Source organism: Tursiops truncatus, chromosome 21, assembly GCF_011762595.2.
Source record: "Tursiops truncatus isolate mTurTru1 chromosome 21, mTurTru1.mat.Y, whole genome shotgun sequence".
Lineage (NCBI taxonomy): Eukaryota > Metazoa > Chordata > Mammalia > Artiodactyla > Delphinidae > Tursiops > Tursiops truncatus.
This window is the reverse complement of record NC_047054.1, coordinates 16,729,612-16,743,375: the sequence shown is the minus strand read 5'-3', so window position 1 is coordinate 16,743,375 and position 13,764 is coordinate 16,729,612. Positions and strand designations below refer to the sequence as shown.

The following is a 13,764-nucleotide window of genomic DNA, read 5'->3' as shown; positions in this document are numbered from 1 at the left end:
AAAGACCTGGGCTTCTCTGTGCAAATGTGTAAATAGGTTGAATTATCTTGGACCTTAAAATAAGTCTGAAAAAAAAGAAAAAAGAAGTAGAGGATTCCCATCTTTTGTATAAGTAGCTATTTGGTTTGAAGATCATTCATCTTTAAAAACATTTTTTTTATTGAATGAAAGATTCTTTAAATTCTATGGTGCTTTACGGTTTTTTTTTTTTTTTGCTGTACGCGGGCCTCTCACTGTTGTGGCCTCTCCCGTTGCGGAGCACAGGCTCCGGACGCGCAGGCTCAGCGGCCATGGCTCACAGGCCCAAGTCGCTCCGCGGTATGTGGGATCTTCCCGGACCGGGGCACAAACCCGTGTCCCCTGCATCGGCAGGCGGAGTCTCAACCACTGCGCCACCGGGGAAGCCCGTGCTTTACAGTTCTCAAAAGTTTCATGCACATGATTTCATATAATCCCATTATTGCCTCTCCCCTTTCCCTTCTCCCCAGCTGGTAACCACTAGTTTGTTCTCTATATCTTTGAGTCTGCTTGTTTTTTGTTTTATTCCCTAGTTTGTTTTATTTTTTAGACTCCACATTAAGTGATATTATACAGTATATATATTTCTCTGTATTATTTCACTTAGCATTATGCCCTCAAAATCCATCCATATTACTACAAATGGCAAAATTTCCTTCTATTTTATGGCTGAGTAGTATTCCATTGTATATATATGCCACTACTTCTTTATCTGTTCATCTTGATGGATACTTAGATTGCTTCCATACCTTGGCCATTATAAATAATGCTGCTATAAACATAGGGGTGCATGTATCTTTTCAAATTAGTGTTTTTGTTTTTTTGGGGGTATATAGCCAGGAGTGGAATTGCTAGATTATATAGTAGTTCTATTCTTAGTTTTTGGAGAAACCTCCATACTCTTTTCCACAGTGGCTTCAGCAATTTACATTCCCACCAACAGCGTATGAGGGTTTCCTTTTCTCCACATCCTTGAAGATCATTCATCTTAAATACTACTGAGAGCACTTTAAACATGTCACCAAACACATTTTTTCCCTGTAAGAGGATATTAATTGCTGGTTAGATGGTCTGGCAAAATCAGAATCTTTATACAGAAAATTTACGTCAATTAGCATGATATTCTTAGGCATGAAAAATTCTAATTTTCATATAACTTTGCATTTAACTTTCAAAGTCCTATTATATACCATTGATTCTATTTTCAGGCAAATTAAAATTTAAACCTACTTCCCTAAAATTATACCATTTTATGCTTTATTTTTTTTTCCCGGTACGCGGGCCTCTCACTGCTATGGCCTCGCCCACCGAGGAGCACAGGCTCTGGTCGCGCAGGCTCAGCGGCCATGGCTCACGGGCCCAGCCGCTCCGCGGCACGTGGGATCCTCCCGGACCAGGGCATGAACCTGTGTCCCCTGCATCGGCAGGCGGACCCTCAACCACTGCGCCACCAGGGAAGCCCTATGCATTTTTTTCTTACACCTACATCATTTTTCTTAATCTACTCGATTCTTCAGTACTAGAAATGTACGGAAGGCCAAGGCAAAGCATGTGGCTATAGGAAACTTTGCTATGGTTTATGGCACACTGACATATTCATGGAAATGGTATTTAAGTGTACAAAGGAATGATTATGTCGGCAGGAAGGGTGGTTCAAATACTATCTTCACAGCAAGCATCAGGTGTAAGACTTGGATAACATATTTAATGTGCAAGAGTCAGCATCAGAATCGAATTGTTTATCAGAATAGCTGAAGTTCTTGGCAAGCTGTGGACCTTTTCTAATCTCCTACCTGGGTTCCTGAGGTGATTTAAAATCATTGCAGTCTAATCACCCAACCCTTAATGAAATCTACCGCACATAACACATTACCTAGAACAGGTATGACTTGATTTAATAAAACTGAATGTTCAAAGGTTTGCACTAAAAAAGAAATATGGAAATAATGTTCCAGTTTAAAAAAAAAAAAAAAACATTTTAGGGAATTCCCTGGCAGTCCAGTGGTGAGGACTCCTGAGCTCTCACTACAGGGGACCTGGGTTCAATCCTTGGTCAGGGAACTAAGATCTTGCAAGCCACGCGGTGTGGCCAAAAAAATAAATAAAAAATTTTAAAAATAATAAATTAAAAAAATTTTACCAGAAGTATTTACCAATGAATTGTTTAATTAAGAAGAAAAGACTTAGTATATCTAAAATGTAATCTGAGTTTCAAAGCTTTGATTTTTATCCATATTTTCAGGAAGGAATCTAGAGAATGAAAGATGAAATAGATGGGAAATCAGAAATCTTGCAAAACTGTTACATGATTCTTTTCCTCCAGGAGCTTTATTTATCACACTAAGCAAGATTACTTGCTTTATGTTTTACTTTTATAAAGAAAAATATGTCAAATTATTACCTTTGGCTCAAGGTATAATGATATTTTATTCCATTACAAAACTATAAATTAATTGCTCACATTTAATCTAATTGCCCCCCATGTAATGTCAAAATCAAAAGGTTGGGCTTCCCTGGTGGCACAGTGGTTGAGAGTCCGGCTGCTGATGCGGGGGACACGGGTTCATGCCCCGGTCTGGGAGGATCCCACATGCCGCTGAGCGGCTGGGCCTGTGAGCCATGGCCGCTGGGCCTGCGCATCTGGAGCCTGTGCTCCACAGCGGGAGAGGCCACAGCAGTGAGAGGCCCGCATACTGCAAAAAAAAAAAAAAAAAAAAAAAATCAAAAGGTTATCTTAATTATCCTTTATTTTGCACTTATCTTTCTGTTACTTTGTTAATCATTTTTGATGTCTTACTGAACCCCTGGTACCACAGACATGTAAGAATCTGAAGAGACACTTTACAAAAAAATCCTTTTGTCTATTTCTACTTTCTTTGATAAGACATATAGTTCTGACCTGAAAATTATTCGTCAATTCAGTTCAAATTCAATAATCTCTAAATCTTTTTTTCTTGTTCTGACTTCATATTCCTGCATAGTTCCATTTTACATAAACCATTATAATTACCTATTTAATGCTTCCCACCAGTTGTTTCTCATAAGTTTGTGGTAAATGCACTTTTCCCTCAGTAAACTCTGAGTACTTACTCTAGGTGCTGGGTAACTAGCGAACAAATGATCCCTGCCCTGGGGCTTTGTCTTGTGGGAGAGAAAAATGAAGATGGAAGGGAAAATGTAAATCAAATGACTATTTTGTAAAATATCAATAGATTTAACTAATTCCATGCTCTACCCTCTGGTTTAATATTGTGGATGTTTTGCCAACCTCAGTTCCACTCCTCCATTATACAGCAGACATGCGATTTGGATGAACCGTGTCCCCATCCTTAGCCTCATCTCTGGAGGTGGGCCCGGGTTGGCCTGATGTTTAAGGTTACCCTAGTCCTCTTGCCACCATGCTTGGCTTCGGCCTTAGTCACTCGGACTCTTGAATTCAGTAGGCCATGGTTTGAATCTCAGGGTTTTTGCTCTATGATTGAGGCAATTGTCCTTTCTCTTTTACCAGGAAAGAGTAAGCTATTAGTCTCCATTGCTGCTGGCATTCATGCTGTAAACTTGAAGGGAGCTGCCTAAGGATGAATAGGTACTGTGGACAGCACAGAGGAGAGAAGGAAAGAAACTGGGTCATTATGACATTAAGCTGATAGATGACCAAACACAGAGCCTGTCCAACAACTGGACTCTTAATTATGGTAAGCCACTACTCTTCTTTATTATTGAAGCCAGTTCAAGTTGGTTTGCTTGCAAGTTGAATTGTTGTATCTAATAGCATCCTAGGGGATGCACACATAAAAATAGATATGTCTACCTTCTGAAGAGCAGAGGAGAATTTTTAAAGCTATAACGCTTAAGTTTCAGGACCTTCACTTGCTCAGGCATCTTCCAAACCTTCTACCCAATTTTACACTTGTAATTTTGTATTCTTGTCTTTAAAGAGGACCATCCAAATTGTATAAGCTTTAGGCCTTACAAAACTGTCAGATGTTAAAAAAAAAAAAAAAACCATCAGATGTCTTGGGGGAGAAAATTTCCACCTTTCTCCCCAATACCTTTAATTCATGTTTCCCTAGGGAAAGAGTGACTTACCTAATTGGTAAATAGCTGGATGGGTCACTGCACATGTGTGGCCTGACTTCTCTAGCTCTCTCACTCAGATCTGTGTGCCCACAGTGGTAAGTCCTGGATGACAAGAGTGGAGGGGGAAGTAATTGCTGTCTTTGACTACATCTTCCAAAATTGGCACCTATCCAACAAATTTTTAAAATACTATGTTAATGTCATGGCTGTGAAGACTTTGAAGAAAGCATCATGAAAGGGTGGCTCTGGGAGACATTGAGAGAAGGTAGTAAAAAAAAATGGAGCCTTTTGTATGTACTTGCATCTGCTGCCCCCCAACCTGGCCTACTCTGCCCTCAGTTTACTCCCTGTCATGTTAGAAATTGGCTGTGCCCCTGGGAAGCAGTTTGCATTTGTCAAATGACTGAGTGCATAAATTCATTCCAGAGGAGAAGGAGTTGGCATCCCATCTTGGCCTCAGGTCCAAGTTGTTTTCTCTTTTCCAGCTTAATCAGCAGTAAAGCTGATGTTTATTGCCACCCAATGCCTGTGTATATTTCTCAATCATTTCCCAAACAGGAAAGGTGAGGAGAATGATTATTATCCTGAAATGACAACATACGTCAGCAGTAGCAATTATAGTAATATATATATATTAAAAGTACTAAATGACCTACTAAAAGTACCAAGCAGACCACTAGGTGCCATGAAAGACACACATGCAGTAAAATAGGAATTCCTAATCAAAGGGAGTTTACAACTGAAAAATACCACGAACATAAATATATATCAACTTATGAGGCCAACTGCAATTCAAATGTATGTTTTATATATTCAGTTATATTGGGTTGAACCATATGAGACTGCCGTTTTTGTAGGTTAATAAGTAGTTGACTACCGATACTTTCATATGGCCTACCTGATGTTACCGACACCCAAAACATTCACAGTCATTTGGCTTGACTTGGAAGCTGGTGCCATCATACTAGGTCATCTGTAGACCTCTGATGGCTCCTGCTTTTCCTCACCCCTTGAAGATTTTTCACATCTGGCTCACTGCCACTCTTTTAAATTTGATACCTGTCAGTATTCTCAGTGATAGCAATTTCCACAAAGACAATTTTTCCAATATTCTGGTTTTTCTCGGTTTCTCGACCTCTTCCCTTGCAATGTTCTGTATTTTACCTCAAATGCCCAATTCCATTGTCATATCTTAGACATTGGAACACTTACTTGATTTTGCTTCTGGAATAACACTCTTCTTTGATTCTTATATTCCTCACTGGACACGTCTTCAATATCCTCCGTTGGTTTCTACTCATCAACTGACCTTTTTATGTGGGGTGCCCCAGAGCCTGGTCTTCAGATGTCTTTTCTTCTTCACGCATGTTCTCACTTCCCCACTTAATATCTTTCAGTGATTTCCCATTACTCTTACAGTCAAGTCCCGCATTCTCAACCATAGCTCAGAAGGCTCTGCTTAGAAGCTGGATTGCTTCTGACTTCCTCTCTGGAAGGAATTATTGCTTATCACACCTGCTCGCTCATTCCCTTAATGCAATTTTTCCAAAATACTATGCTTTTTCCCACCTTAGTGTACCTACTCACTGGCTTTCTATGCATGGAATATTCTTTCTCACGCCGCCTTCACACATATAACTCCTGAGAGTTCTGCTTAAGTTGTATCTTCCTTAGCAAAGGCTTCCCTGACTTACATCTTTCCAAACCAAGTTTTGATACCCTGTTAATCAATTCTCAGATATCCTGTACTTTTCCTTGTCCTTTGCACACGTAGTTATTTGATTAATTACTATTTGTTTAAAGTCTGCCTTCCTTAATCTATAAACCCTTTCAAGACAGGGGTCATGTGTATGTTGTTATCATGGTATCTGCAATATCCAGCACAATTCCTGACATAATGATGGTGTAGAATACATATATGATGATTAAGTGACTTATTACTTACAGAGCTCAGGATCCTAACTTCTGTAAGTAACAATACTTTGTGGGGAATGCATTCAAGTGCTAACTGGGGTTCTACAAGCCTATCCTTCCCTTCTCTTCCCTCAATCACATTTCTTTCATTTTCTCTCTCTCTTTCTCTCTCAAGTCTCCAATTTGTGATGGGCTTTGGAAGAAGTGTGAGTTCTAGAAAAAGGACTGGGTCAAGGACCTAGGGTAAGACACCTTGGCTTTTATCTCAGAATGTCTCAGAGATAAGCTTTCTTTCTATTCTTCAGGCTCTAAAATAAAGTTTTAGGGATCTTGTTGTTGTTGTTTGATTAAAGATACAAGAAGCACAACCAAACCAACCATAATCCTATACTTCATTTTATCAGGATCATGTAGGAAAAGACCAAATCTAATCCTGGATGTTAATATTGCTTCTGTACCTAAAATACAAAGATCTGAAGGAGTGGTATCTGTGAGTTGTAGGATATGCATATATTCAGCCAAAGCGATTAACCCTATTTACTACCACAAACAGTGGATTAGAGTTCCTAGTGTTTCATATATTTGCCAACTCTGGTATTGACTGACTTTTAAATTTTTACTAGTCTGGTGGCTGCAAATGCTGTCTCACTGTAGTTTTATTTTGCAGTGTTGGGGTGGGCTCTCATGAGCCAGTGACATCACAGTGTGATTGTGTTCAGTGACATCATGTTGGTCGTTTGATTCATCATATGATATTTACCCCATGGAAATCAGCAAACATTACAAATCAGGGCTTTCCCCTTTGGAGAGCCAAGTGTTAAAGATTACCTACCTATATACCATTGTTGATAAGGTTAAATATTTTCTCATGTATTTATGGGCTTTATCTTGAGTGGCTTGGGCTGTTATTACAAACTACCATAGACTTGGTGGCTTATAAACAACAGAAATTTGTTTCTTGCAGTTCTAGAGGCTGAAAAGTGCAAGATCAAGGTGCTGGCACATTTGCTATCTGGTCTGGGCCTGCTACCTGGTTCATAGACCACCGTCTTTTCTCTATAACCTCACCTACGAATACCATCACATTGGCAATTAGGTTTCAACATATGAATTTTGGGGGAACATAAACATTCAATCCATGTCATATCTGTTTGTGTCTTTTGCCTATTTAAAAATTTTTTGGCTATCTTTTTTTTTTGATTCATTCACAATTGTTTTTCATATCTTATAAATACTTTACTCATTATTATCTTCAGTATATTTGCTTCACATTTCTTATTATACCTCTGACCTTCCCTCTGGGATCATTTTTGTTCTACCTAGACTTCTCTTAATGGTCATCTAATGGTGATAAATGCTCTCAATTTTTATGTTGACAGTGTCTTTATTCTGCTTTAGTGCTTTTCTCTTATTCTTGAAAGATAGTTTCATAGATTATAGTATTCTAGGTTGACAATTTTTTTCTCTCAGCTCATGGAAAATACTCCTCTGCTGTTTTCTGGCTTCATATCTGCTAGTGAGAAGCTAGCCATCAGCTGAATTGCTGAAGTTTTGGAGTGATCACTCTTTTCTTTCCAGCTGCTTTTAAGATGAAACTTTTTTCTCTGTAATTCTGTATTTTCACCGTAATGTGTTTAGGTGTGTATCTTTATTTATCATGTTTGGGATTCACTGGTATGCCAAGATATGATGTCTGAAAAGTTCTCAGTTGTTATGTCTATTATCTCTTTCTCATTCTTTTTATTACCTCCTTTTTGTACCTGAAGTAGGCATATATTAGACATTCTCATCATGTTCTGTGTCTCTCGATCTTTATTTCATTGTATATTCTATCTCCTTGTCTCTGTGAGCCGTATTTGGGATCAATTACTCAGTTATATTCTGGCTCATTATTTTTTTCTTTGCTTTTGTTTAATCTGATGTTTAATCCATCCACTGAATTTTTAATTATGTTTTTAATTTTTTTAAGTTCTTATTTTTATTAAGTTCTTGTTTCAAATCTTCTTAGTCTTTTTATAAACTTTTTTAATGAGGGTTTTTTTAAAATTAATTTATTTTTTGGCTGTGTTGGGTCTTTGTTGCTGCACACAGGCTTTCTCTAGTTGTGGCGAGCAGGGGCTACTCTTCGTTGCACTGCATGGGCTTCTCGTTGTGGTGGTTTCTCTTGTTGTGGAGCATGGGCTCTAGGCACATGGGCTTCAGTAGCCGTGGCACGGGGGCTCAGTAGTTATGGCTCGCGGGCTGTAGAGCGCAGCCTCAGTAGTTGTGGCATACGGGCTTAGTTGCTCCGCAGTATGTGGGTTCTTCCCGGACCAGGGATCGAACTTGTGTCCCTGCATTGGCAGGCGGATTCTCAACCACTGCGCCACCAGGGAAGTCCCATAATCTCTTATTTCCTGCTTATATCCCAGAAATAAGTTTTATTTCTTTAAACATGTCAAGTATAGTTATTTAATATTATACATTTGATGATTAATTTTTGTTTTTGCTTCTCCTGATTCTCATGAATGGTTCTTTGTTTCTCTGTGTATTTTTATTTTTTTCCTTTCCTTCTACTCAGTGCCAAACAAAAGAAAAACTTTCTTTGTCACCCACCTCTGTGCAATAAGATTTATTTCTCATGCACTGTTACCCTTGAAGGCATAGCCCTTTATAGTCATAGATTCCCTCCTGGGTGAGTCCAGGCTCCTACCTCCCATATCTTGGACACTTGTCAAAGCAAAAGCTCAGTCTCCAGGATTTGGAAGAAACTTCCAGGTGAGAGTGAGGTTTGGTCCTCATTCATCTCTGTGGGTTACTGTTTTCCCTTTGTTTGATATCTGTAGCTTCCTTTCTTTTGTGTGGATGAGTGGTGTTTTAAAAGATATTTAAAATATTTCACCCAGTGTATTAGTTGTTTTAATAAGGAGTGCCATTCATGGTGTCTAATCTGCTATATTACTGAAAATGCAAGCCCTGGTTTTGTAAAATCATGGTGAAACTACCCCACTTCTCCTGGGTTTGATATGAGTGAGATGAGAAATCCCAAGAAAGAAGAAAGAAGTCAGTGCGTTTAGTACTGATTATTTTGTGACTCTGTGTAGTTAATGGTAGGTCTATTAGCACCATACCCCCCCAACTCCTGGGTATGCATTAGAATAGTGGGGGGAGGCAGAAAGCAGAAGGAAAAATAGTAAATGTGTTCTTAGACCTATAAAATGACTTTTTATTCACTTCTTATTTACACATGGTGAATTGATTAGTAATTTTCTAATATTAAAGAGAAAACTGAGGGTCCTGATTACAGTTGGAATTGGGCAAGATGTGGAATTTCTTAGAGGTAATATATTTGTTATATGTTTCTTTGTTGTAAGAAAATATTAGTATTGGATTGAAAAATGATACTTTATATTCTATGAATTCAGTAACTATAAAATAATGTATTAAAAAGCAAATCATTTATTAGGTTTAGAAATAAAACACTAACTGCAAGAAAATTAAATCTAATAGTAAGAGAGGGCTTGGAACTGAGAAGGTATATTTCAAAACTTTTAAAAATGAAAAGTGTACTTGGTAAAAGAATGAACAGTCATGCTCCTGGAGTGTCATTCAGAGTTAGAGATAAGGATTTCCAATGCAGGATGAAGGTGTAGCAGAAGCAGTGTTTAACCTTGCTGGTCTGTAGATAATTTAAGGTGGAGCAAAAGATCAGCTGAGCTGAGTCGACAGAATCTTTGGAATGAATCGTCGTGAGAGTGTCAATGCTGAAGTCAGTGAAACAGAGGATGGGAGGCTCAGTGAAGAGAAAGACCGGGAACTAGGTTCCGTGTGGGTCGAGGACCCTGATGTACAGCAGTGTAGAACTGCATTGGTAATGGGTGTGGATGGTATGTGCTACAAGGCCTGAGTTGATGGAGAGGGGTAATGAGAAGCTTCAAAACTGGTACTTGGGCTCTAGTATATGATTCTCTAACTGGGTGCACTGGGATGAGAGCTGAATTCAGCGTGGAAAAAGTCAGAAGGGGCATTTTCATGGGAGAGTCAAGAGGAAATTTGTCTATTAGAAATTTTTGTTTACCTTCTGCTAAATGCTTAAGTTTTCGTCCATTTTTCTACATTATGGAAAGGGCACACTGGTGTGAAATGAGGCTATGGCAGTAAAAGGAACATGGAAAAAGAAGAGTTGGTAATCATAGGTGGAGAGGTGGGAGAGGTTGAAGAGGCAGTGATGGATGTACAGAAGGGCTTCTAGAGAGGATTTTTGGGCTAAAAATGAAAAACAAGGGAGCATACAAGAAGGTTCTGTATCTGTAGGAATTTGGGGAAAAATTATTTTCCTGAACAACAGTAGGAAGGGATATATTTAAACAATTCCTGCTGCTCTGCTTTAAAGCTGATCTATACTAGGATTTAGGGCTGAGGAGCTGCACGACAGCCTAGATTGGTCTGAGGTCCACTGGCGATTTCCAGACAAGTCACCACACTTTAGAAAGCCATTTTGCATGCACAGGTAGCATCAGACTGTATGAATGCTGGTGGCCTGCTAAACTATTATCTTAATTTTAAGTTTTCCCTGGTTTTTTTCTGGTATCAGGTAAAAAAACAAACAAAACAAACAAACAAAAAGCCTTGGGGGATTATATTTAGCAGGATAAAGAAAAAACAAACAGGGAATAGTACTTACACAAGCATAAGGGATAATAAAGAAAAAATAAGACATGAGAAGACATTGCCTATTTTCCCCCCATGTGAATGACTACAACTATACAACTTAATTTTGTCAGGTGGTGTGGTTAGGGAACTAAGGTTAGAAGTCATGACTTGATTCCTTACCTTGGAGTCTATTTATATTTACATTTACACCTTTCTAAAGGAGTAAAGAGACATGCTCTGTTTTCTTTGTTCTCTTCCTTACGATTCCACTTAGTATCTAAGGACCAGAATTAGGAAATAGCATGATGGAAAAATAAACACTAATAAGTAGTGCTATGCCCCTTTTTCTCTACTAGCAGCACTAACAGGATTGCAGAACCTCATTAGGTTTGCAGAACACTGTAAGAAGAACACCTGCAGATTTTAATTTATAAGTCCTTGCTGTGCAGTCTGAAAAGAAAATCTGTTTTTTTTTTTAATGAAATACAAAGGCAGGGTTGAAACACAAGGCCAAATGGAAAGAAGGCTTGTTTTTTCTCCATCTTGGAAAATAAGCCTCTGTAATGTTTTAAGTAGCCCAGTGGCAAAAAATTAAACAGAAATACATCAAATAGTGCCAGAGATTTTCCTGGGGTAAAGTACACAGGAAATGTCATAAAGCAAAACCTGCCTTAACACCATCCAGTTCACTTAATAAAATATGCATTAAAAAAAAGCCTTTAAACTAATAGGTGGGTGAGGAAAAGGGAAGTAAAGGTATGAAATTGTTCTTTTTCTCATTTTGTTTCTAATCTTTTAATTAAATGAAATGGATTTCAAGATGAGTGAGCTTGAAAAAATTATCACAGAGGTTACCTGCATTAATCTCCTTAGGCTAATATTGATGATAATAATACCATAAAAGAACAATATCTTGAAAAGTAATTTTTGATGTTTTTCACCCGTTATGAAAGCTATCATGTCATAATAATTTGGTTAATAAAATATGATGTTAAGCTAGCATATTTTAATATATTCTTCTGTGTTATAAGAGTTTAGAATAACTGAGTAAATATAATTCCTACAATAAGGAGTTGAACCCATGCCCTGATTAGCTCTACACTAGAGCTGACCCAGGAACTCCGTAGCATTTGGGTGGGTACTGGGTCATCTGGTATGCTGAGTCCATTTTAGGAATTCAGGCCTATTTTAAGATGTATGAATGTATTCATTGATTTTAATGATTTCTTTATTAACTTATTTCTGTAGGATGTTGGTGAGTTTTGTATCTGTATCTAGGAAAGTCCAGACAGGTCCTTAATTTGGGAAGAGGGCAAGGAAAAAGTAAGAGTTCGAGCATGTCATGGTGGAGTAGCTTGACTAGACTAACCCTCTCACACACGCAAAAATTAAACTTTGGACAAAATATTAAAAATTATCTAAAGGTAATGGAGAGTGACCAAAAGTACGCAGAAACTTGAGGGGAGTTAATTCTAGTAAGAAGGGAATCATATTTTCAACATTTTTTCAACTTAGGGCAGGCCCCAGGCAGTGCCATTAAAACTCATATAGAAACTTTTAGTATTAGTAGTTGAGGAATCTGAGGACAGAGTTCAAGTAACCAGAGTCTAGAAAGTGAGGAGGAAATCCTGAAAAAAGAAGAAAGCCACAGAGAGTAGCCATACTGCCTAAATCTCTCACTGATCTCAGAACTCCAAATCTTTGGGGCAGACTTCAAGCAGCCCAGCTAAAACTGAAAGAACTGAAAGGATATTTCAGCTGTAGCCCACTGTGGGGAGATAGAATTTGGAGCTTGAGGTCAATCATATTAACTGCCTACTAAACAACAAAGATTCTTCAGAAGGACAAAACAGAATCCACAGTTTCTATAATGTATTATTCACAATGTCCAGGATACAGTATGAAGAAACATACTAAAAAGAAAAGGCAATCAGTGGTGACATCCTGAGATGACCCAGATGTTGGAATTAGAAGACAAGGATTTTTAAGGTAGCTATTATAATTCTGCCTAACAACAAAAACACCAAAAAAAGACTTTTAATGAATGGATAAGAAATTTCAGCAGAGAAAAAGAAATTATAACAACAGTAGCAATAACCACAAGATCAAATGGATTCTAGAAGTGAAAAATAGTGTCTGAGATTAAAAAATCATCAGTTGGGTTTAATAGCAGTTTAGAGATAAGAGAAAGTCAGTGAACTTGAAGATAGAAAAATCAAAATGATCTAATCTGAAAATGCGTGAGCAGTCAAAATTGGGTGTGGGGAGCTTTTTGTTTGTGCTTTTATTGTATATAACCTTCCTTTTGATAAGGTTACTAAACTAGTAAATCAGGGGAATGTTTGATCAGAATGTATCTTGATTTTGATAGTGCCTTAACCAAAATTCCTCATGATAACGGCTCATGCACAAGATGGAAAAATGTGCACCACATGACTATATGTAAAAACATTCATTCTTGATCTCTGCCACTCTCCCAGACTAACTTCATTGCATAATGGGGGTTCTATAAAGTGCAATGCTGGAAACAGGGAAGGAACACTCACCTATTACCTGCAATTTTTATTCATTTGTTGTCCTCCTTCACTAGTGTATAAACTCCATGAGGGCAGGCGATGCCTATTTTTAATCTGTATCCTCCAGTTGCCAGGACCTGTAATTAGTCCTGCTCTCTCAAATGGGGGCAAGAACTGGGTGAACATGAGGGTGAGCATGGTGACAAGGAGTACAGGAATATACTCCGTTCAAAAATTCAGGCAGACAGAATGTTTGTTCCAGGGAAATCAGTTGGCCGGCAGATGGTCTTTGGTACCAGGCTACCGTTGGAAATAAGACTTCAGTCTCTTGAGGGTAGTGTTTCTCAAAGTGTGGTTCAGATCACTTGCTTCCGAGTTACCTGGAGTGCTTGTTAAATGTCAGTTTTGGGGACTAATCCTAGTTATGCTAAGCCTGTACCTCTAAGGATGGGTCTTGGAAATCTACAGGTACCCTAGGCGATTCTTTTTTTTTTTTTGTGGTACGCGGGCCTCTCACTGTTGTGGCCTCTCCCGTTGCGGAGCACAGGCTCCTGAATACTGTTTTCAGGAACTCAGAAAGAGACAGGCTAGGAATAAAACTGTC

General features: G+C 38.4%; 1 long non-coding RNA gene across 2 annotated transcripts in view; it reads left to right on the top strand.

Moving 5' to 3' along the window:
- Positions 1–13,764, top strand: part of LOC141277533 (uncharacterized) — a 68,413-nt gene that overhangs the window by 1,730 nt on the left and 52,919 nt on the right. The window contains exons 2-3 of one of the 2 annotated variants that reach the window (XR_012329044.1): positions 3,527–3,713; positions 6,188–6,732. This is a non-coding gene — a long non-coding RNA (uncharacterized lncRNA). Of the gene's footprint in view, positions 1–3,526; positions 3,714–6,187; positions 6,733–13,764 lie in introns of those variants that run through there. The other variant, XR_012329043.1, reaches the window with a different exon arrangement.